We start from the raw sequence: 26,288 nt of genomic DNA on the forward strand, positions 1-26,288 counted from the left end.
ATGGAAAGCACGCTTCCATCATCCATATTCAACTGTCAGCCCGGAATAATGGAATGTCGCTGACCACTGGAGGGTCACCACCGTCGGTTGGACACCACTGATAGTACAATACGAATTAGTACCGCTCGATAACAGGCAGCCTCAATGGGCGGCCGAGCTGAGGGACTGGACCACAGGCTTTGTAATTACAATTATAGCTAAGGTAATCGTAATTCCTTGCTTTTGTGTGATCTTATGTCCCGTGTATGACTTGCTAACGGCAGCTAGGGGAAAATGGAGCAATAGCCTTACACCGAGCAAGGAACTTTACACAGGATGCCTCAAAATTAAATATTTATTAATCAATGTTACATATACAAACAAACAAACAAACAAGTAAACAAACAAACAAACAAACAAACAAACAAACAAACAAAGGAACAAACAAACAAACAAGTTGGCAAGACGTAAAGAGCCTTAACTCCACAAAAAATGAAAATTGAGATAAGACCACCATTTCCTGCTTCACATTATTTATCATTGATTAATATTAGCGCAGAGCTTCAAAATGCCTTCTACATTGCTTATTTTGTAGGTTAAAAATCATGGACTGCTGCAGAGATCCTTACGTCCAATCACTACATGAAGTTTCAAGTACCATTATGTCCACATACATAAGCCTCTATATAATAGTGAAAATTATGCAAACACAACGAAATTTATTTCTGATCTCGTTCTTGAAATTATTGACCAAATGAATATAAGAGAGAAAATACATACATACATACATACATATAGACTATACATCATCATTATTGACCTTTATGCCTTTCAGCGTTCAGTCTGCAAGCCTCTGTGAATTTACTCAACGTCGTCACAATCCTCTATTTGCAACTAGTGCTGTGGCCTCATTTAGTTCTATACCCCTTACCTTTAAATCGTTAGAAACTGAGTCTAACTATTGTCGTCTTGGTCTCCCTCTACTTCTCAATGATTCTCTTAGGTATTGTGCCGTTTCACAATTCTTTATAAGAGCTAGAGCAACAAAGATGGAGTCTCTGCGGTCAAAATCTCGAATAAAATACATTTAACGTCAGTACGGGCCAAATTATAAGTCCTTTCGTCAGTCGGTTACAGTAATAACCACGTTTAGAAGGCGCAGAAAAAAAATGACAGATGGACATTATTTGAAACCATTATTCAAGAAAAAAGATGCTCATCTTTGACTATCTAATCTGACTTCGGTGTATTAACAGGACGAAAAACTCATTTTAAAGGAATTATTCAGCGGAGCGATATATTGGAGATTTGGAAACGAAGATTAGTTCCCGACTACACTCTATTTGGCAGAGATCAAGATTTAAACACCGCGAGAGATTTAATACAAGAAACAATAAGAGATAAGATATACTACTGTGGAACTACGTCACGCAGTGACGCAAGCCCTTGATGAAATTTGCCCGACACCGGTTAACATTGAAAGACACTTACGGACCAGTAAATTAAATGCATTTAAGCTGATATAAGACGGCGGAAAGAAATTTATTTTCGAATCAGAATATACTGAATATAAGTCTTAGTCAATTCTGGACTATTTATTGATCTAACTGTTTTCCAGTAAAAACCTGTACAATCTGAGCAACGCAAGAGCTATAGTACTTGAAAAAATGTCAGCAATGAGTCAAACATTCTATCATTGTTCTGTTCCATACGCACGAGTCTTCATCATGGGTCTGTAAGGAAGCAAGGCGATGCTGCTTGGATCCTGACGAGGCGAGACGATGTTGGCTATCCCGGATGACCAGTGAGCGATGATGAGAAGCCACGATGTACCCAACCACTGGTGGAGGAACCAGATGACCAGCTCATAGTCTCAGATGACCGGAGAGGAGGAAACGCCGAGACCATCTTGAGCAAAGTTAAGTCCAATATCCAAGTCGTTTTCGTAAGTAAGAAGATATTGTTTTCTTTATTTTGCTTTGTAATATTTATTGGTGCGAACACAGTGCGTAAACAAACATCTAGCTAAATTCATTGGAAGTAGGTATTCATCTGTACGAAACGTCAATTCCATTTGTAGGCGTGGTCACCAAGTGATGTTCGTTCGTAATGTTTTCCAGAGACATGCGTGAAGAGATCGCTAAAATTATTATTATTATTATTACCAGTGATGTGTAAGAATGAAGTAGGCATTTATATCTGCGTGTCATAAACTTGAGCAACGTCAAATTGTACGAGATCATGCATAGGATTGGTGTTATGAAGGAATGGCAGTAGACTATTCCAAGTTACGTTAAATTTGGTACTATGACTGTAGTAAATAAAGTAGGCATTTTAGTAATGTCGCGGCACGTTCATGTGCAAGCCAAGGTAATGAATTACGTGATAAAGTGGTAGTGTGGGTATATGAAATAAGTGTAATAAATAACGCGTCATGAATATGATATAGAGTTGTTGATGATGTATAATGGTTGTAGTTATTGTTTCTTCGAGAGAGAGTCATAGTTGCACGAAATAAGGTCTCGTGATTTCAAATGTTATAATGGAGAAGATCACTGATTTCTCGCCAATTCCACGCAATGATTTTAAGCCTACGCATTTTATCTAGCTCAGGACATGATCTCAGGACGTCGAGTGCAATGTTTCTTTATCCATATTAAGTTACTTGGAGAAGCAAATGTTTACTCTGGATAGTTTGGAGCCTTCACTGATCCGCTTAGGAAGATCTCGAGAACTCACTGAATAATTACACTTCTGTATGAATTTCAATCTATAGGCCGATCGCTGGTGACCTAGGGTTTCGAAGGAGAATCAATTTCTTTTAGCTGGAGATATTGTCATCCGACTAAGTAGATTTTCCATTGGTAGCATGTGTTGTTATAACCTTGTAGAACCAGAGTGAAGACGTTTCTTGCCATTTCGTACGCACGTAGTTTATGTCAATAAGATAAGGTCATATTACCTTAAATTCATGAATTAAATCTTGTGAAGATGTTACTTATTGGATGATTACGACTTACAATGGACGTAGCTTAGCTCATGATGTGTAACATAAGGAAATATGAGTGTCTAAAAAAGCAACTAAATAGGCAGAGAACAATATTTAAGACGTAAACCTTGTATGTGTGTACTTGTCAGAATAACGCAAGAAGAGTTTAGAATATCCTCATTGATAGTCTTAAAGCTACGGACAGTCAATCAGTCAGTTGAATATTAAGTACTGTGATAGTTTTTTTTTTAGAATAAATATCAAGTATTAGTTAACATAATCTGATGCGATGTCCAAGGACGGTTGACTTAAACAAATAGAACTCCATTTCTTGACTGAAGAATGGCTCAGAAGGTCCACATGTGTTTCTTTATTTCTCAAAATAATACAACTAGAAGGACTATAAATAGTAGTTGATAGGAGTTTTCTTTTCTTTTCTGTGGATGCATCCTATATTTTTAATGTAAATAATTTTCATGTTTTATTTTCTTGCCAAGAAGGCACTTGTAAATACTAGTAGCTGTATCCAATTTAATTTATTTAATCATCACCCGACTCGCTAGGTGAATTGAAAGAGAAGGACAGGGCATTCTATTTTTAAGAATCTTCCCACATGTGTCATGTCGTTTACAATATTAATTGATGATTTCGGAGATGAATGAGTACTGTACTAAGAAAGGAAGCTATGTAAGCCGAGAAGACATTCAATCACTTAGGGTGAAGTGAAAAGACGTGATTTTTCCAATGTTATCGACGGATATGGATTACTAGGTCGACGATGAGTCAGTCAATACTAAGGCTACTTCATTAGTAAAATTTTGAACTAATTGCTTGAATATCTGATTTAATATTTAAATAAATTTTGAATTGTGAAACCTAAAAACTCTTTCTCTGTGTTCTTAGCATAAGGTTTAGTTGTAAGATTGTAGTAGTAGCGATCGACGACGATTTTCTTAAGAATTAATGAGTATGGTACCTAGCTAAATACGAGTAAGAGACGTCTTTCTGCGTTAGTTAGGGAATTCCGTTGTTTGACCTGGTCGTTTTTCCGTTGCGGAACTCACACCCGTAGAACTCAGTCACCCGATTTATTGAAGTTAGAGCTAGTCTGGATCTCTTGTGTCCTTGCCTGGACGCGGGAACGGCGCAGTATCCTATCCTCATCCATTCACCTCATATGACCCCACCACCGAAGCCGGTTTACGCGTACAGATTGATCCATAGAGTTCATTCCTAACTTAGCCTTAATCTCCTCATTCCGAGTGCCCTCCTGTCATAATTCCCACCAGTTTGTACCAGCAATTTTTTTTGCTACTTTCATGTCTGTTACTTCTAAATTAAGAACAAGATATCCTGAGTCTACCCAGCTTTCACTCCAGTAAAGCAAAGTTGGCCTGAAAACAGACCAATGTAATGATAGTTTCATCCGGGAGCTGACTTCCATCTTACAGAATACTGTTGATCATAACTTCGCGCTCACTGCATTAGCTTTACTGCATCTTGATTCAATCTAACTTACTATATTGCCATCCTGGGAGAACACACATCCTAAATACTTCAAATTATCTACCTGTTCCAGCTTTGTATCACCAATCCATTCTCTTGGATTTCGTACCACCTTATATCAATTTAATCTTCGAAAGGCTAATTTTCATAATATACTCATAACCTACTTTCAAGTTCGGCACTATCTGCCATTAAGACCAAGTCGTAAGCAGAGACCAGACTGCTTCCTACATCTCCACCTGACTGAATCTCTCCCTTACACTTTATACCTTTCAGCAGATGATCTATATAAACTACGAACAACAAAGTTGAAAAATTACAGCCTTGTCTAACCCCTGTAAGTACCTTGAACCAAGAAATCATTCTAGCATCAATTCTCAATGCAGCCCAATAGTCAAGGTAAATGGCTCTGATTGATTTTAATATTCTACCCTAAATCCCATAGTCCCCCAGTATGGTGAACATCTTTTCCCTCAGTAGCCTGTCATATACTTTTATACAGCCTGAAGAATGACTACTAGATCAGCTGAAACTTGATGGTTTAAATTAATGTCGGCTACCTGATGCCCTTTAAGTTAATATTTTGTGAAATACTGTCTTGTTTTTCTGTCACAAAATAACGGAAATGTGAGCACAATGAAACAAATGGAAATAATATATGGTATTTAAATGATTTTTCAGTTTGTTATCCTTCCTCCGGTCTTCCTGTGTTTGTCTTTCCAGTACTGTAGCTTATGCCATTAATTTTTTATTCTTTGCAAGTGGATTTTAGCCGCACCGATTCAGATAGGTCTTATGGCGACGATGGGTCAGGAAAGGGCTAGGAGTGGGAAGGAAGTGGCCGTGGCGTTAAGGTACAGCCCCAGAATTTTCCTGGTGTGAAAATGGGAAACCACGGAAGACCATCTTCAGTGCGGCCGACAGTGGGGTTCGAACCCACTATCTCCCGAATACTGGATACTGTCCGCACATAAGCGCCTGCAGCTATCGAGCTCGGTATATGCCATTAATTACATTAAGCTGTTTACTATTGTAAATACCCTTACGTACAATGTAATGCAGCAAAATACCTTATGTCCAAACCAGCATTTAAATATCTAGAGAATCATAGAAATTTCATTTCACTCGCGTATGAATTTAAAATTTTTTTTTTTTTTTTTTTTTTTTTTGTAATTTTATGCTGAAAGAATTGTGATCCTATCACTTGCACATAGAAAAGAGACGTTTTTCTTTGTTTGTGAAAAATATTAATAGACTTAAGGCTCTTTGCATCTTGGTAACTCAAATAATAATAATAATAATAATAATAATAATAATAATAATAATAATAATAATAAGGGATTCCAAGATCAAAGTAGCAAAAAACGGACCGGCAACAACTGGTCACGAGAACGTAAAGAAGCCCACTCCGAAAGGATGAAGAAGTACTGGGCCGATGGAAAGAGGAAGAACCGTAAATGAATGATGCTTAACGTGGTCCATAGTAGACCCATTCGAAAACAACAACAATAATAATAATAATAATAATAATAATAATAATAATAATAATAATAATAATAATAATAATAATAATACCGAGCTAGATAGCTGCAGTCGCTTAAGTGCAGCCAGTATCCAGTAATCGGGAGATAGTGAGTTCGAGCCCCACTGTCGGCAGCCCTGAAGATGGTTTTCCGTGGTTTCCCATTTTCACACCAGGCAAATGCCGGGGCTGTACCTTAATTAAGGCCACGGATGCATCCTTCCACTTCCTAGGCCTTTCCTAGCCCATCGTCGCCGTAAGACCTATCTGTGTCGGTGCGACGTAAAACAAATAGCAAAAAAAGAAAAATAATAATAATAATAATAATAATAATAATAATAATAATAATAATAATAATAATAATACGTCGGCAAGTCATTAGGTATCTGCAATTTTGCTCTAATTGTCTTTAGGTCGCCTCTACGGCGTTGTGTGTTCACCGACTACTAGATGGCACCGTTGTCTACGTATTAATAATAATGACTCATACATACATTCATAGAACTTCATTATAGACTTACGCCTTTCTGTGCTCAGTCTGAAAACCTCTGAGAAATTATTACCCGCTGCCAAAATCCCCTATTTGTAACTAGTTCTGTGACATTGTTTGGTTCTATAGGCTACTTCCTAGCTTTAAGTCGTTAGAAACTGAGTCTAACCATCGTCGTCTTGGTCTCCCTCTACTTCTCTTACCCTTCATAACAGAGTCCATAACCACCGAAGATGATTTATTTCTTGGAATACTGAGTAAATTTGGACCCGTTTTACGACCGGATGCAATTCCTGACGCAAATTCTATGAGGAAATCATTCATATTCCAAATTGATTCGTTCAAAATCGGACACCCAATGGGATTTTGTTGCAATCATACAGATTTGTTTGCAAAAGATGACACATGGATCTAGGTGTCCAGATACGTTCCATATATGTCCTACTCTTCCACTGACATTTTATTATACATTATGTGCTTAGTTCTGTTGATAATCTGCCCGGCTGACTGATTGAACGGTTAGAATAGCTGCCTTCAGTTCAGAGATTTCCTGGGATTTTAACAGGGTCTGGTTAACTGCTTTGGCTTTTGGAACGGGTGCATCCATTCACATAAGAAAGGCATCCAAGTCGATAAATGCGATACGGATTGCATCCACGCTTCCATAAGAAAATTAGAAAGAGGTGAAGATTATTATTATTACCTAATGTTTTTCTTACGTCGCACTGACACAGATAGTTTTCATGACGACTGTGGGGCAGGAAAGGGCGAGAACTAAGAAGGCGTGGCCGTAATTAAGGTACAGCCACAGAATTTATCTGTTTTGAAAATGAGAAATCACGGAAATCATATTGATGTCTGCCGACAGTGGGGTTCGAACCCACTATCTCCCGAATACTGGATACTAGCCGCATTTAAGCAACTGCAGCTATCGAGCTCGGTACCTAATGTTTCCAAGTGGCTAACAATTATTTTTACTACTGACCATTTCAAAATAATATCTGCTCTTTTAATGCCAAATGTATCATTTCACTACCCTTTTTGGCATTTTTTGCCGAGCTATCAGCTAAAGGTATGTTTTTATTATTTTTAGAAACGCTATTCTCTTCCCTTACAAAGGGTTATAAAACTTAAAATAATGCATTAAATTCGAAATGCCTTTCACAAACCTTACTAAATTTCTAAGAAATATATGTTAATGTCTTGTGAATGAGTTTCAGTGATATTAGGGACAGCGCAAACAGCCAGTGTGTGAGCGAATTGAATTAACCGTTCACAATTAAAACATTCCCAGAACAGAGAAAATCAGTATTCTCGATCAAAAATAACTCAGATCTTAAGACATTGTAGTTCCTTTACATGCTAGTCACAAAGAGAATCTACTTCATTATCAGTGAGAAAAGAGTATACTAGACCCATTTCAATAATGTACTTATAATTGCAGACTTCTAAACCTACTGGTCATGAACAGTTGAGGGAACGCCCTGGCTAAGTTACGCTTAGTACTGCGTTTTAGGGTCTAAATTGTGAAACATTCGACAACAGCTAGTATTCCGGTGAGTTTTCCATTGATTCTCATTTTCATCTGTGCTCGTAGAATTCAATTTACCAGATTACATCACGCACTCTACCTAGGCACCGTACTTCCTCTATATGGAAGGCCTCCCTCCCCCGAGGGGAACAGACGTTTGATGTGGACAGTGGGCGTACCGCTTCCCCACTGATCATCTCCATCCAAAATGTTCTTGAGAATGCATTAGAGCTGAATTCCCATGTTCTCTCTCTATCAATGTTTGAAACCAACCAGCTACAGAGCTTATGTCTCCCCCAACTTCCCACCATACACAAATCACGCATGCACGCTATTTAATATAACTTTTGTTACACATTGATTGTTCGATTGATTGATTGATTGTTTATTTTTCTGGAAAAAAATCAGGCCAGTTGGACCGCTTTTTCATCTAACCTAGTGAATAGAATACTGTCAGCAAGTTGTTGACTATGAAATATACAGTAATTATAGAGGGGACAGATGAGCAATTTGTACATTTGTCTATATCACACCACCTTCGTAAAAGCTGCATAATGTTAATATGCTGTAATTTAGGATAATCAGCATTGAGTATGTCTCAATGGAAGCCATTTGACAGGTGATAAACATTCTGGAAGCATTTGTCACGAAGTGGCGGATTAAGATTAACTTTGATCGCTTCTCTGTAACTTTGATGTCATGTAGCGAAGATCACAGCGTCTGGAAGGAAAATGGCAAAATATAGACCTCTATGTGACTTGAAATTACATTAACATGCCCTAATTCTCACTCAGCTATTGACATTAATAGATGTGGTCTGTTTCACAGATCTGACAAAAATAACGCCGTGAAGTTTTTTTCTTTTACAATTAGCTTTAAGTCGCACCTACAGAGATAGGTCTTACAGTGTCGATGGGATAGAAACGGGCTATGAGTTGGAAGGAAGCAGCCGTGAAAGGTGTGAAAATGGGAGACCACGGAAAATCATCTTCAGGGCTGCCGAAGGGGTTGGAACCTGTCCGGCCCCGCGGTGTAGGGGGCAACGCGTCCGCCTGTCACCCGGTGGGCGCGGGTTCTATTCCTGGCTGGGATTAATATCCCTGGCCTGGGGACTGGGAGTTTGTTTCGTCCTTAACGTTCCTTCCCTCACATTCAAAACTTCGTCCATTCGAATTACACGCAGGTTCATATCACATGGTGCAAGTAGGGGCAAAATACCTCTATGGATCAACGCCCCGAACAAATAGCCCGGGTTCGATTCCCGGCTCTGCCACGAAATTTGAAAAGTGGTACGAGGCTCAAACGGGGTTCACTCAGTCTCGCGAGGTCAACTGAGTAGAGGTGGGTTCGATTCCTACCTCAGCCATTCTGGAAGTGGTTTTCCGTGGTTTCCCACTTCTCCTCCAGGCGAATGCCGGGATGGTACCTAACTTAAGGCCACGGCCGCTTCTTTCTCTCTTCCTTGTCTATCTCTTCCAATCTTACCATCCCCTGCAGGCCCCTGTTCAGAATAGCAGGTGAGGCCGCCTGAGCGAGGTACTGGTCATCCTCCCCAGTTTCATCCCGGACCCAGAGTTAAGAAGTTCCGGACACTGCCCTTGAGGTGGTAGAGGTGGGATACCTCGCTGAGTCCGAGGGAAGAAACGACCCTGGAGGGTAAGCAGATTAAGAAAGGATGAAAAGGTGAAGATTCCTGAATCCTACCGGCTTCCCTTTCCTTAAATTTACCATCATTCGAGTTTGAATTTACAGATAAATATGAATTGAAACATAATTTCACTCACGACCAAGGTCAGGCAATCAGAAAATTAATCTCAACAGTCATGTGTTGACACAATAATTTGTCAAGTAGGCAGATGGATCTCGTGCAAAATGAATCAATAAGTACATGCATTCTTCGATTTCGACGAAAGCCCATGTCTTAAACACATCTTTGATCCATAAGAATATCTAACGCATATATTAAAGTGATTTCCCTACAGTACAAGATAGAACACAAAACTCTGTCGGATAAGTCGTAAAAGACAACTGTTGGTGCGATCTCCAGTGGAAGAAGTTCCGTGCGCAGAACAGTGATGTGCTGTAACAGTGTCCCTAATCACAAAAGACCACCAATTCTCATTTTCAAGAGGACGAGTGATGAGCTCCCTGTTAGTGCTCTACCGAGCAGTATAGTAACAATATTCGAAGTAATGCGTACAATCGAACATGTCATTTCCAGTATCTGCCCTACAAACTTGTTGCTTTTTAAGAGTTTACGAACCATAGTTAGTGAAGCTATTGCATGGCTAAGAAACATTATTTGCTGTCCACATCAGGAACCCGCTGGTGATATTTACGGAAGCTATTTCCTAATATTTACCGAATGCAGACTTCCAGAAAATCAGTCTTGTGTATCTTCTGGTGCCTACTTGCGAAGCTTTCTTTAGGCTATCGTATATACAATTTTTGTAACTTACAGTTATAGAGATATTGCTTTTTCTTTCAAAATACACGTAACTGTGTAGTTTGTGTTAATAGAGCCCGGATGTTGAGACAATAATATGTTAGTATGCAAGCTTGCTCATGAACGTTAAAAAGTACATTCTAACTCGGTCAATTAGCCTGTTGCGAGGTTTTGTATAAACCCCCTCAAAGTTATGTTACTCTCGTTACATTATGGAAGAATGGGTTAGACGACACAACATCCTCGACAAATGAGTTTTGAATCCTAACCTATTACTGGCGAAACGTCCGCGACGTAATCATTAACCTTTCAAACATCAGTATTAAGAATGGTAAAATGTAGGTAAACATCCCCTGTAGATCTGTTAATTAATAATATTAAGATGGTATATTACCTAAATGGACTGCCTGGCCAAGGCGGTAAAGGCGTGCTCGGTTCACCCGAAAAGACTTGGGTTCGACTCCCCGTCAGAAAGTCGTAAAGTTTAAGAAATGAAATTTCCTCTTCCGAAGGTGCACATGGCCCTGAGATTCACTCAGCCTACAGCAAAAATGAGTACCACGTTAATTCCTGGGGGCAAAGGCGGCCGGGCGTAGAGCTAACCACTGTACCCCACCAAGTGCCGAGGTTACGGATAATAGAAGCCTTTACCTTCCACCCTTCCGGGGGGAGTTCATGGGCTGTACGGAGATGATATATTTCCTAGTTTTAGTGATTTATAATTATGTTTATTGGAGCCAATCGTCAAATAAAAGTTAATGGTACATCACTGACATATTTAATTAGGAGGGAAGTTTGCATAATGAGCATACGTTATAATCTTATATACTGAGTTCAGATAAAGACACTTCCCTTTCTTGCACTGAAGGACATGGTACCTGTCACATAGGTGGTCACACCATTTGAATTATTAAATGTACATTACGAACAAGAAATGCATATTCTGCTTTAGTTGACAAATGTTCGAGCAATTATTTAAAATCACTAATTAATATATGAATTAATTATAACTTACTAGACTAAAAGTAAAACAACAAAAAGCAAACCTTTTCGAATCATTATTGTACTACATCAATTTAAAATGAGTTAGCGAGTTACGTTAGTAGGATAAAAAGGGGAACCCTTTAATTAGTAAGGTGCAGAGGAGATGCGTTAATGTAGTTACACAAGAACTCCCGAACAGCAGCTCTGCAAACGTTTTCCCTTTGTATGGACCTGACATTCTAAGGAATTTTGTTTCATTCATGGGACGAGAAAACTGTAGGCAGTTTGTGAGCCTCGTAGTTTATTGATGCAAGTAGGTTAGTGATACGTGCTCGGGTACTTGACATTTAGTGTTGTTAAGAATCCATCTTCAAATAATGGGAAATTTCAAAAGTATTGTCTTCTGCAATGAAAATGAAATGGCGGATGGCATATAGTGCCAGGAGTGTCCGAAGACATGTTCGGCTCGCCAGATTCAGGTTTTTATTTGACGACCGTAGGCGACTTGCGCGTCGTGATGAATGTTGATGAAGATGACACATACACCCAGCCCCCCTGTGCCACCGAAATTAACCAATGATGGTTAATATTCCCGACCCTGCCGAGAATCGAACCCGGGGCCCCTATGACCAAAGACCAGCACGCTAACCATTTAGCTATGGAGCCGGACGTCCCCTGCAATGTCAAAGTGGAAGAAAAGAACTGTTATTATATTGAATTAAAGGATAATTTAGAAACCTGAAACAGTTGAATTAATTAGTACCGTGTGATTCAGCCGCCCCTTCCAATATCGTGTTATGCAACCCAAATAACCGACGACATGGTTATAAGGTGGCTATTCCCTTACAGGCTTAATGTATGGTACGAATGTCCAGCAAGCACATTTTCCACGTGATTCTGAACCATACCGGCAGGTTATATCGTCTGCTTGCAAAACACGACGCCTTGAAATCATGTAACGACGTCCTTTGATCATGAAATTAGGGCAATGTGTTGCGCCTCCTGACCGGCTATAACGAAGAGGGGAATCAATGCATAAAACTTAGTAACAGTGCAGTAATTAATCACTAAAACACCGAACCGCATGGCGTACGTACTCTGCTCTCGTCGTACTACCAACAGGTTCCCAGCAGTGTGGCGTAGCGGATGTGGTTAGGCATTAGGACAGCAAATGACAGAATATGCCATCGGTGGTTCGAGTCCTGCATCGCTCAAATATGTTTGCGTTGGTATGATGTTTGAATCCGTAGACACAGGCCCACGTTTGCCAAATTCTAACAGTAGATCAACGCTGTTATTCATCTTGTACCCTGCCCATACTCCGCTGGTTAGGGCCTCAATGTAATATTTGCTGTCATTCGGCATGTTTTCCACTGAGGAATGCGTTGACATGCTCCTCGTCTATGGAAAAGTAAGACAAAAGAGTGCTAGGCACTACGTCTGTACCAGGAACGGTTCCCGATAGGCGACACCCGGCTGCTACGACATTCCGCCCTGTTGAAAGACGCCTTAGGACAACAGGCGTGATTTCCAACCAGCCACCAGTCCGCGATAGGCCCGTTACATCGGGTTAAACAGAAGAAGTCGTTCTGGAGGCAGCTCGTAATAATCCACACATCACTACGAGGGCGACTGCACAGCAGGTGAACACCAGCCAGCCGTCCATCTGGTGAATACTGCATGAACATAAATATCACCCATACCAACTTGAGCTACACCAAGAGCTCCATGGGCCAGATTTCGAAGCTCGAATGGGATTCTGTCGGTGGTTATTAGGAAAGCTGGACAATGATGCAGCAATCGTACCGCATATCTTGTTCTTGAACGAATCGCACTTCCATAATGATGGGAAAATCAATCGCCATAACTTGCACTGTTGGAGTCCGGACAATTCTTACCGGGAGCGACAGGAGGCCCATGAAGTACGATGGGGCGTGAATGTTTGGTGTGGAATCTTGGGGGATCACTTGATTGGACCTTATTTCTTTGAGGGCCATTGGACGGGCCCACGCCACATGCACATTCTGCGTCAGGAACTCGCACTGCTGCTGGAGGATGTACCCTTGCACGATCGTTGGACGATATGGTTGCAACAGGATGGACCTCGCCACCTACTCGAAACTATCTGAACGAGGAACTGCCAGAGAATGTTATAGGACGAGAAGGACCTGTTTCTTGGCCCGAAGGATCACCGGATTTAACGCCGTTAGCCTTCTCCTTGTTGGGGTATTTGAAGAACGTCTTTTAAACTCAAGCGCCGGAAAACCTCGACCAACTCCGGCAACTCATCACGGACGCCTGCCGAGCAATTACACCTGGAACGCTTCAGTGCGCAAGACGATCTATTGAACACGGTGACTGAATGTGCACAAACCCAAACGGTTATCACATCGAGTATCTGCTGCGATAAAACATTGAAAGGAAAGCTGTGTTTCTATTAATTTCCGGTCCGTATGTGTCCGGCCTGCTAACTAATCGGACCTTCTTAGGGCCACAAACGCATTATTCACATACAAATTGCATGAAAGCGGGTATTTAACTTATATTACATGTGGTACATATTACACAAATATTTCAGTACTATGGAATCTTCGCCCCGGACTCCAACCACCCAGCTCACACGAATGCCCCTTCCGTCGTGTCTTTACCAATTACGCCACGGTTTCTTCCGGTACATTGTGCAACTTAAAGCATGTATTCGGTTTACTGCGGTCACAATATCAATGTAGAGTTTCGCCGTCGTGTCGGGTTCGTATGATCTAGAAGGCACACAGATGCCTTTCAGTGTTTAATACGGCGTCCTGTCATGGCGAGCCGGTAAATACCAAGATATCCGGTTGTGTTGTCTGACTATACCGGCAGGGCAGATGTTTTCAGGACGAAATAATATTGAGGGGTTGCATAACACTATTTAAGGGTGGCTGAACCACGCTGTATTTAGAAATAGGTCCATAATTTTCGGCTGCAGCCTTCATTAGTTCATTTTCTTATTTGTCAAATAATTTTGACTTTAGTAGCCATGAATTGTTGAGTATGTAGTTGGTTCGTTAATTTATCATATTTTCTGTAACGCGAGGAAATACTTTCTATATCTTAACATGAAACAGATATATTATAGACTAGCTGATGTACCCTGCTTCGCTACATGATTCTCATAAAGAATGAATTTGCGGTTTTCTTAACTGAAGTCAACATAGGTCATTACAAAAACGTCAATAGGAATGTAGCGACTAAAAGCAATGTTATAATATAAAATACTCGAACAAACGCAAAACCGCACATTTGATCACATTTAATGAACAACGGTGTCGATCTAACAGTCCAAAGTTCCAGAGCTGGGGTGACCAGGTCGCAAACAGCCGTGAACACTCCTCTGCCATTACTCCGTTAAATATGCACACTGCTCACTTCAATCGATGCTTCAGAGTAGGGATTGAATAGCTTGAATGCTATGATGAACCAGAGTGTGTTACGAACCAGTAGTATCAGAAAATTTACGAACCAGAGGAATGGCATGCTAAATAAGATATTTATATAACTCCCCACCTACTTCCCGTCAATAATCAGGCAGGTTGTTACACATTGTACGACCGAGCGAATTAACCGTGTGGTTAGGGGCGCGCAGCTGTGAGCTTGCACCCGGGAGATAGTGGATTCGAACCCCAATGTCGGCAGCGCTGAAGATGGTATTCCGTGGTGTCCCCACTTTCACACCAGAAAAATGCTGGGACTGTACATTAATTAAGGACAAAGCTGCTTCCTTTACACTCCTAGCCCTTTCCTATCCCATTGTCAACATAAAACCTATCTGTGTCGGTGCGGCCTAAAGCAAATAAACAATACTTGGTACGCAGCAGTAATCCTATCTACCGGAGATGAGTGGCAACAGAAGACACAAAGCACAACACAACAAACAATGGTCAATGTAATGTTATTGTTGATCAATGTTATGAGCTTTCTATATTGTAGGCGTTCGCATTTAGTTTTCTTTCCATTCTGCGATTTGTTAAATTATTTATAGCGTAGACCGTAGTTCCTTTTTCTCAGAATTTACATACCGATTTTCATTAAATTCTGTTTGCCCCTTTTCTCGTGACTCGACCCTGAAATGAACTTAGTAACAAAAATCCAAATTCATGAATATCTTCGTGATCATAGCCAGTACGGTAACAATGTATAAGATATAAGTGATCGGAAATTTAATACTGTATAACTTTAGTTATGTAGTATTTATCGATACGACCCCTAATAACAAATATTTGAGAATTAAATTTCAAGCCTTCCCCTAAACTACCATTTTACTCAGTGTGAATAAAGCGGCTTACTCCTCAACTATACATACCGATTTTCATTTAATTCTCTTCGGCCGTTTTCTCGTGATGCGTGTACATACATACATACATACATACATACATACATACATACATACATACATACATACATACATACAGACAGACAGACAGAAATTACGGAAAATTAAAAAATGCAAAATTAAAAAATAGATTTTCTTGTTACTGTGGACATGACTGATTCACAAATGCTATCCTTTTTAAATTCTGAGTAATGTACAGACAAAATCTTATTTTATATATATAGATATATAGCCACCTAATGAGGCGGTAAGCTGCTGAATAACGTAAGACTGAATCCATACGATCTCATACGGTGCTTCAGTCCATCGCAGGCAAAGAATTCGAACAAGCATCTTCCAAGCATCTTTATGAATGAGGATCACGCTTTGAAAAGTGTTTAATAACTACATTTCGTCAATTTTCCACAAATGCTCCTTTGAATTATTTTTTCATCTGTCATAATACGTAAGGCGCTGTCATGTTGTATGCATCTGTAATTAAACTGAGTTTAACATGGGACGTAGCAAATTCGTCTATATTTTGGATACTGTTCCGGTAATGTTTCATTCTTGCAAGAGTATGTACATCTGACAACTGTGTGACGCGATTCTGATAGGTCAGGCCTGTAGCTTTCCCGTGGAAAGAAGATACGTCACCCCGGATGTGATATAAAAATATAAACTGTGATGATGATCATCGGCCCCTAATGGTACGAGATGGATGACATGATATGATAATTAAAATTTTAAAATGTATCCACTGACTAGAATTTAAAACAAAAGAAGGTGAACAATGATTGTGAATTTTGATTGTGATTGTTTAAAGTAATCAGTGGATCTATTTCGCAATGCCTTATTTTCAGCGATATATTAGATGACAAATTATGGTAGAATAAGACATCGCCTTAAAATGCAATAAAATATCATGAAAATTATATTATAATAATAATAATAATAATAATAATAATAATAATAATAATAATAATAATAATAATGTTATTTTGCTTTACGTCCCACTAACTACTCTTTTACGGTTATCGGAGACGCCGAGGTGCCGGAATTTAGTCCCGCAGGAATTCATTTTCGTGCCAGTAAATCTACCGACACGAGGCTGACGTATTTGAACGCCTTCAAATACCACCGGACTGAGCCAGGATCGAAGCAGCCAAGTTGGGGTCACAAGGCCAGCCCCTCAACCGTCCGAACCACTTAGCCCGGCTATTTTAAATACAAGTCAAAATATACAATCACAAACTAAAACTGAGTAAAATAAACGTAGTGAGCAATAATACAAAGTATAATACGAAACACAAGGTTTATATGCAATAAATCAAACCACTCTCCCTCATAAAACGGATGACGAGGTCTGCTGACTGCTCGTCATGTTGCAGGATGAGGGATATGATACTCTGGAGTCTTAGACTACTGCGCAAATCGACCAGCTCCAAAATATATAAATGAAATGAGGGGACATTCTTATTCTTAAAACATTTGCAATCCGTGAAATGAAATTAGGGTTTCCTTCTAGGAAACTTACTTTTTGATATAGGCCAAAGGCAGGCATTTATACAAGTGGAGGCACATGCTACCCCTAGTGCACTGTCACTGCATTGTCCTACATAAGAGGCTTGCAGTTGTGTCTCAATGGTGGACTAGCGCCAGAGTCTTAGAAAGGTGTAGCATTCCAACTGATGAGCCCAGTGCTACACTGGGGCGAAACACTGGTAATTTCACGATTGAAAAGCCTTAAGACTAAAAAAACCTTAAATGTTTTAATATTTGCAATAGATGAAATTAAATTCGGGTTTCCTTCTAGGAACCTTATATTTTGTTATCCTTATTCTTCTTGTGTTGTTGTGAGTGGTACGTTTCTACAGCAAAAAGAATGACTGGAAGGGACAGGTTTCTACACACACACACACACACACACACACACACAGCACAAGAAGTAGTAGTAATATTTATTCAGTTCAGCGTTGTTTACATGTCTCTGTTTCTTATATACATTTCTCCTTCAATACACATTCATAATTAATATTTAAAAAGAATTTAAACTTGTAACTAAGTGTTACATATTATTATTATTATTATTATTATTAGTAATATTATTCCTAACAAAAGCATTCTAAAGTCAACAGAGTGGAGTCACGATATTCAGAATAGTACTTAAAAAGTAAACGTTATATTTAACAATGAATCTTGAAGTATAGCTATGGTATGCAACACTGTTTACTACAGACGTTTAGATTTCCCAATACAGCTGGGAGTCAAACTATTTCATTTAACATTTCGGCAGTGTCTGTTTAAAAAGTGGTATTTCCACTTCACCATTTTATTTTTATTTTTTAGAATTTCGTCCACGTGCATTGCAGTAGTTGAATATCATCGAATGTCATGAGCAATCCAGACCAGAAGGATGTCATTCTTTAAAGGCAATACCATACCTGATCATGGGTATGTACCATGTGCATTTTATTGTAAGTTTCCTTGCATTTTTCTGCAATTTTCTCTGTATGGAAATAGCGACTTTTGAAGAGACACTCCTCCGTTGTGGTCCTCATACTCGCTCATGCAGCGCTCTATTCACAATCCTAGCCCTTTCTTCTCCCATCCTCTTTTTTTTTTTTTTTTTTTTGCTAGGGGCTTTACGTCGCACCGACACAGATAGGTCTTACGGCGACGATGGGATAGGAAAGGCCTAGGAGTTGGAAGGAAGCGGCCGTGGCCTTAATTAAGGTAGAGCCCCAGCATTTGCCTGGTGTGAAAATGGGAAACCACGGAAAACCATTTTCAGGGCTGCCGATAGTGGGATTCGAACCTACTATCTCCCGGATGCAAGCTCACAGCCGCGCGCCTCTACGCGCACGGCCAACTCGCCCGGTCTCTCCCATCCTCACTGTTTTGGAGTGAGGTAAAACAAAGTTTGAAGGGAGAAAATACCACTTTATAATAATAATATATTCTCTTTGTATTCGAACAAGAAATTAATCACGAACTTCGTGAGTTAGGCCCATAGTGAACAAAGTGATGTAACAAAGTAGATCATTGAGTGCGACAAATTGACTTTATACTATTTGTGCGGCAAAAATAACTGTCTCACAGTATCCAGTAAATACCTAGTTTTCAAACCCACAACTGTTTAGGAAAGAGCTAGGTTTTGTTTTGGTAGAGAATAAAAATGCGTGGCTGAACATGACCGAACGAGAATGTATTAAATTACACAGAAAATTTAAATTAATGCTGGGAACAATTTTACCCTTTTCCGCAGACAGGGGGTAGGCTCAAGAACCATTATACTAGCTTTCGCTTTTGATCTTGTTGAAGTACGAAGTGCGAGAGATGCAGACGGAACCCTCGCGGTTAACTGAGACGGTCTGGAGACGCTGAAGTGACAGCTTCGTAGAACCACAACCCGCAGTCCCGTTCTTAGCGGCTTCCGGCTTGGCCAAATTTACGGGACGACTAGCGCCAACTTGCGAGGGAGGTAAACTTTCCATTATATCCTCCTCCTTGCGATGGGGGTCATCTGTTCTCCTGACCGCAGGGGTTTCTCTTCACCTATCCCAATTTATCGTCTTCCCTGGTATTATTATAAAGCCTGGCGCTAAACTTTAAGGAAATGTAACTTACACATACCCCTTTGAAGTGTAACAAAGGATCATGTAAGTGCTGGTAGATATTATTAAATAATTGAAAAACCAGTAATCCCCAGCACTGCGCGATATGAAAGGGAGGTTAGAGTCCAGCGTAACTTCTTATATTGTGAGCTGTAGTAATGGGATTTGCAGCTATATGTAGAATCAGAACCATAGGTGAACTACTTTAAATCATTCATCCCAAGGAATATCAAGATAAGTCAACAACAAAAGTTTTCAGGGGAAGCACGTTTTTGTTTATGAAAATACGAAATCACCGATTCACCAAATGCTGTCAAACCATTTGGCTATTTATTCAATATTATGACGAAGTGACTCATCTCTATTTGCTTTACGTCGCACCGACAAAGAAAGGCCTAAGAATGGGAAGGAAGTGGCCGTGGCCTTAATTAAGGTACAGACCCAGCATTTGCCTGGTATGCAAATGGGAAACCACGGAAAACCATCTTCAGGGCTGCCGACAGTGGGGTTCGAACCCACTATCTCCCGGATGCAAGCTTACTGCTGCGCGCCCCGAACCGCGCGGCCAACTTGCCCGGCGGATTTTGTTTAATTCAAAAACCTGATTGAAGTATCTGCTTTGGCTGGTAAAATGAAATGGAAATGGCGTATGGCTTTTAGTGCCGGGAGTGTCCAAGGACAAGTTCGGCTTGCCAGATGCAGTTCTTTTGCTTTGACTCCCGTACGCGACCTGCGCGTCGTGATGAGTATGAAATTATGATGAAGAGGACACATATACCGAACCCCCGTGCCAGCGAAATTAACCAATTATGATTAAAATTCCCGATCCAGCCGGGTATCGAACCTGTGACCAAATGCCAGAACGCTAACCATTTAGCCATGGAGCCCGACATTGGATGGTGAATAAAAGTGACTTGTCCTGCTGTACTGACCAGGCATTTTCTTATGTGGCCCAGTAAAAACCAAAGCGTGTAAGTCACATTTGTGTACTGTTAGCTGTTGAGAATTAATAGTTCTATTTAACAGAAGCAGCTGGGTAAATTCACTGCCAAATTTTCATTTACGAGACAATAATGTGCACGTCCACAATAAGCACAGAAAATATATTACAAATCATAAAAACTGACTTATCTAGTTGAAGCCACTTTTATTTACAATATTTAGAATTTTAACAAGATAACTCAACTTATCTGGTTCTTACCGGGGACTGTTTTTTATTCATGAATCTTCGTGAAGTAAAATTTGGCTATTTATCAATATTATAACGAAGTGACTCATCTCGTTAATGTCAAAGGATGGAGAGAATTGAACTAAGTAAATTAATGAAATGAGTGAAATATAGAAATATCTCGACTGAGTAAGTGGCTGTGCGGTTTTTGTCACGTAGCGATCAGCTTCCATTCGGGATATAAGCTAGTGGGTTCGAACCCGAATGCCGGCAGCCCGGAAGATAGCTTTCTGCGGTCTCCCATATTCACAACAGGTAAATGTATCTCAATTAAGACCTCGTTCACTTCCTTCCCACTCCTAGCCCTTTCCTATCCCATCGTCGCCATAAAGCCTATCTGTGTCGGAGCAACGTAATGAAAATTTTAAAAGAAATATCTCGCATACATTGATCGGGATTCGAAATCAATCACTTTAGTAAGAGTCTTGTGAAGTTGTCACATGGCCATTACACCTAAATTCCTCGGTTAATCAGTGGTAGCGTTTCAGCCTCCAGAACCCACGTTCAGGCATTCAAACACAGCAGAGGTAGTCGGATGTTTGATGAGAAGACAAATAAATGGGGTTAGGCTGTATCGTTTACATGGTAGCGCGTGCTTTGGGCACGACGCATGCTTTACAAGCCTATCAGGACGATAACAAAGCTTTCCATGAGTATACTTCTGTCTTTCAGCGTTATTTGGCACGAAAAGAAGCCAATAATATGCACATAATCTACTTACGTCAATCGTCTACATCTACCCTGCGCGTTAGATACACAAAGGCACCATGGGATTAATTTACCGTAACCTAGATTTAATTGGGTGAATTAGCTCATCTTCCACCATTACGCTCTCTCTACATAATAATTTTATCCGCAAGTATTGAATGATTTTTGATTCATAAAACACCAAATAATTAACACTAAATATCTCCAAAGGAAGTCTTAATTAAATTACATCGATTGCGAATATTAATGCATTCAATCCCTTTAGGCTTTTTCAATCGTAAAATTACTAGTGTGGGAGTGGGCTCATTTGTTGGATTGACACATAATAATAATAATAATAATAATACCCGTGTGGGGATTTACCAGTTACCTCCATCGGGCGCGTCCCATTGGAATTGGGGAAGCTCGCTGGCTCTGCCGCCAGCAGAGTCAGAGGGTAGTAGGGAAATAAAATACCACCGTGAAAAAAAAAACTGGTCCCTTGCCAGGGTTACGGCGAAGACTGGTAAATGACCAAAAGCCAGAAAACCTCTTGAGGCAACCTCTAGGGCTAACAACCCTAGTTGTAAAAGGATGGGTACCCGTCCAAAGCAAAGTCAAGTCAAAAAACATGATGGCACAACATTTCAAGAAACATACCCCAGGGGGTAAATCTTCGGATAAATCCCTCGTCGTGAACACCACGGCGCACGAGTCTCGTTCGGATTCTGGGGAAGACTCGACATCATGCAAGAGACGAGTCGGAGCGTCTCGGTGTACCCCGAAGAGTCAAAAACTCAGGCCAAAATCTAAAACCTTTCTACCAACTTTCAACATAAATTCACTTACACAAACTGGCAAGCTGAAAACCCTTACCAACGCTCTTCACGAAAATCAGATATCCATAATGGCCCTACAGGAAACAAGGTACCCAGATGAAGAGATTTTTGAATCCGAAGGCTACCGATTTTTCAAGAGCAAAGCGCAAAGGGGAATCCTCAATGGAGCTGTAATGCTTGGAACCGCGTTTGCTGTTAGAACCAAGATCCTTAAATCGGTTGCAAGTTTCGAACCTGTGAATGACAGATTGTCTATACTCACAATTAAATGCGCAAACAAAACCTACGCCCTAGTTAACGCACATGCTCCTACAAACGATAAGAACAAGTCTGATCCAGACGAAGTTGATAATTTCTAGGACCTACTGGATGAAAAATTAAACAAAATCCCCAAACACCATGTCAAGCTTCTTTTGGATGACTTCAATGCCCAACTAGGTCGTGAACAGAAGTACAAGAAAATTATAGGAAATTACCCTGCTCACAAAAGAACCAACCCCAACGGCAAAAGACTGGTGTCCATTTGCGAAAATCACAACCTGCAGGTCATGTCGACCCACTTTCGCCATCTACCAAGAAAGCAAATGACTTGGCGTTCTTCCGTCCAAGCTCTCGGAGAGTTCCAAATTGATCATGTTGCAATCTCCAGGAGAAACAGCCCTGAGATTATGAATGTCAAGGTAAAGAAAGGCATCAATGTGGCCTCAGATCATTATATGTCTCTTATCAAATTCAAACCAATTCCCGCAAACACAAGGAAGACAACCAAACAGATCACACGCTTCGACAATGATAAACTTCGGCAAAGGGTCGAGGAGTTCCAGGAGAAGGCTAGACCAAATGACTGTGACTTTAACAACGCCAAAAGTCTCCTTGTTGAGGCCGCCAAAGACGTTGCAGAAATCAAGAGAAGCAAAAAGCATGCCTGGTGGAATAGTACCTGCGAATCAGTCCTCCAAGAAAGACTCAATGCTTGGAAACAGTACTACTCTACTAAATCAGAAAATGATTGGGAAACCTACAAAACCCAACGTGCCCAAGCAGCTAGGGTGTTCAGAACTGAGAAACGTAAATATGAAAAATCTCTCATTGAAAAGATAGAACAAAACTTTAGGAAGAATGAAAGCAGAGAGTACTACAGAGCCTTCAAACGCCAACTCACTGGCTATAAACCACCATCTCTATGCTTTGAGCGAAAGGACGGCACACTGGCGACGTCAAATGAAGAAAACTGCAGCATTCTGGCAGATTACTTCAAGAATTTACTTAATTGCTCTAAACCGCAAAGCGCCATTGAGACCAAGGAACCCTTACTCAGGTACCCAGATTCCAGACCACCCGACAGAGATGAGATCAAGCGCCATATTGCCCGTCTAAAAAATAACAAAGCGCCGGGGGAAGACTCAGTATTAGCAGAACTGTGGAAATATGCCCCAGAGAAATCACTTGATATCTTGCAAAAGTAAAAAGAAGAAATTTGGAACAAGGAGACCCTACCCGAAGAGTGGAAAATATCTTTGGTCCATCCATTACACAAAAAAGGCAGCATGGAAAACATCAACAACTACAGAGGAATATCTTTGCTACCCGTGACTTACAAAATTCTATCACTTGCCATCCTGGAGCGTTTGGAAGCACAAGTCGAACATCAAATAGGTGAATACCAAGGAGGGTTCAGAAAAGGTCGCTCAACAGCTGAACAGATCCAAAATCTGAAAACGATCATCAGATATTGTACACTAAGATCCAAGCAGTATGTGTCTGTCTTTGTGGACTTTAAGAAAGCGTACGACTCCATTGACCGGGAAGTCCTGAAAAACATCTTAAATGAATTTGGAGTTGATTTAAAACTGCTGCCATTAATTAGAGCCACCCTGACCGATACAAAATCCAAGGTGAAGTTCCACGGATGTCTCTCGCATTCCTTTGACATCAAAACAGGAGTCCGACAAGTTGATGGGCTATCCCCGATACTCTTCAACTGTGTTCTTGAAAAGATCATCAGAACCTGGCGGGTGAGATTACAGGAAACCAACTACAGTCCATTGAGAATAGGAACCAAATCCAAGGGGATCGCAACAGACTGCTTAGCATTTGCCGATGATATTCCTGTTCTCTCAAACGACATAGAAACCGCTATAGCTCAAGTTGAAATTTTAAAGGAAATTGCCGAACAAACTGGTTTGCAGATATCGTTTGAGAAAACAGAAATAATGGCTAACATCAAAGAGGCTCCACCAAAACTCCATACAAAATACGGGGACATCGCCCGAGTAGACAAATTCAAATACCTGGGTGAGATAATGAAAAATGGACTGGACAAAGAAGCACTTCAGGAGCGAGTACGCAAACTGGAAATAGCCTACCAAACATCCCGCACAATCTACAACAAAAAATGTCTTTCCCAAAACACCAAGATACGTCACTATGAAACAGTTCTGAAGCCAGTGGTTCTATAATGCAGCCGAAACCCTGTCTCTAAATGCCAACAAAGGACTCCTTGAAGAACCGGAGAAAAGAGAACGCAAAATTGTGAGAGGAATCTTGGGATCAAAGTACAGAAATGGAATCCATCAAAAGAGATCCAACAAGGAAGTCTACAGCAAAATAGAGAAAATTACCGACACAATCAGAAAAAGACGGGCACGATTTTACGGTCATCTGAAAAGAATGGATGGAAGAAAGTTAACTAAAGAAATCTTTCACTTTTTTGATTCAAACCCCAAAACTACAATTTCCTGGTTTAGAAATACGAAAGAAGACCTGCAAATGCTACATATCTCAGCTGAAGACGCCGTTAACAGAGATCTCTTCCGCAAGAAAATATTAACGAACGGGCTAAACCGAGACGAGCAACCGAAGAGAAGACACGGTGCCCCTTGGACAGAGGAGCTTAAGCAGGCCCACTCACAGAGAATGAGGGAAATTTGGGCTCTAAAGAAAAACAAGTTCTGTGTCAAATGCAACAAGACTTAACGTGGTCCTTGATGGCCCCAGAGAATAATAATAATAATAATAATAATAATAATAATAATAATAATAATAATAATAATAATAATACTTCCTTTGACAACACTGCTTCATCACATCTCCGGAATGTGTGATACTGAATATTACCTACTTCACATTTCCAAACGTGGCAGAACGTTTAATTTTTAAGTTAACAGAAATAAATACTAACCGCTTTCTGTAGTATCGTTTCTTTCGTTCTGTCTTTCATTCTTTTTGATTTACTCCTTAATCCCGCTTGTGTCGGTGTACAGTATATAAAAATTAACTTCAATAAACAGCATAAGTCTATTTCACGAAGAAGAAGAAGAAGAAGAAGACCTTGTTCAGTTATTTTAACCAACGGACGAACTGTAAGGAATCTGGAGAATCTACTCACAAAAAATCAAATTAGAGATAATGGCCACGTGGTTATTGTATGTGATTTAAGTTCAGATGCCAGTAGTACAGTAGTTCTACCTGTGCAGCATCTGTATCCAAAATACTGCACTGCTGAACAATCAGAAAATTTATTGAATATAGACCCTTGGCTAGTTATTGAAGATCAGAAAATGTTATATGGTTACCCAAAGGGAATGGAACTTCGCGTGGGTGTTGAAAGAGAATCAGAGCTATATTTCAAAAGAATGATAAAATACTGAAGTTACTTATTATGGAAGCAAGAAAATCTCGCTACAGTGTAAGTGGAGTAGATGGCGAACCCAGAAGAACGGTCTTTCCCAAGGCAGCGTGCTAACTCCAGCGCTGTACAACATTTATATAACTGATCAGCTAATTCCAGCAAGCACCAGGCTCTTCAACTATGCCGATGACAAAGCGGTAGCTGCTCTGGGATCATCCTTTAAAGAAATAGAAGGAAAGCTGTCTGAACCGATGGATGAACTCTCCAAATATTATGGTGCCAACCATCCGAAGCCGAACCCCAGTAAAACACAAGTGTGTGCGTTTCATCTGTAAAACAAAGAAGCCCGGTGACAGCTAAACATCACATGCCAATGGGAGAGACTGAAATATTGTCCAACACTAGTTTATCTAGGTTTCACACTATACCGCCCTCTAACGCACAGGTACCAATGTTTGAACAGGAAACAGAAGGTCAGTGTTCGCAGT

This window comes from Anabrus simplex, chromosome 3 (genome assembly GCF_040414725.1).
Source record: "Anabrus simplex isolate iqAnaSimp1 chromosome 3, ASM4041472v1, whole genome shotgun sequence".
Classification (NCBI taxonomy): domain Eukaryota; kingdom Metazoa; phylum Arthropoda; class Insecta; order Orthoptera; family Tettigoniidae; genus Anabrus; species Anabrus simplex.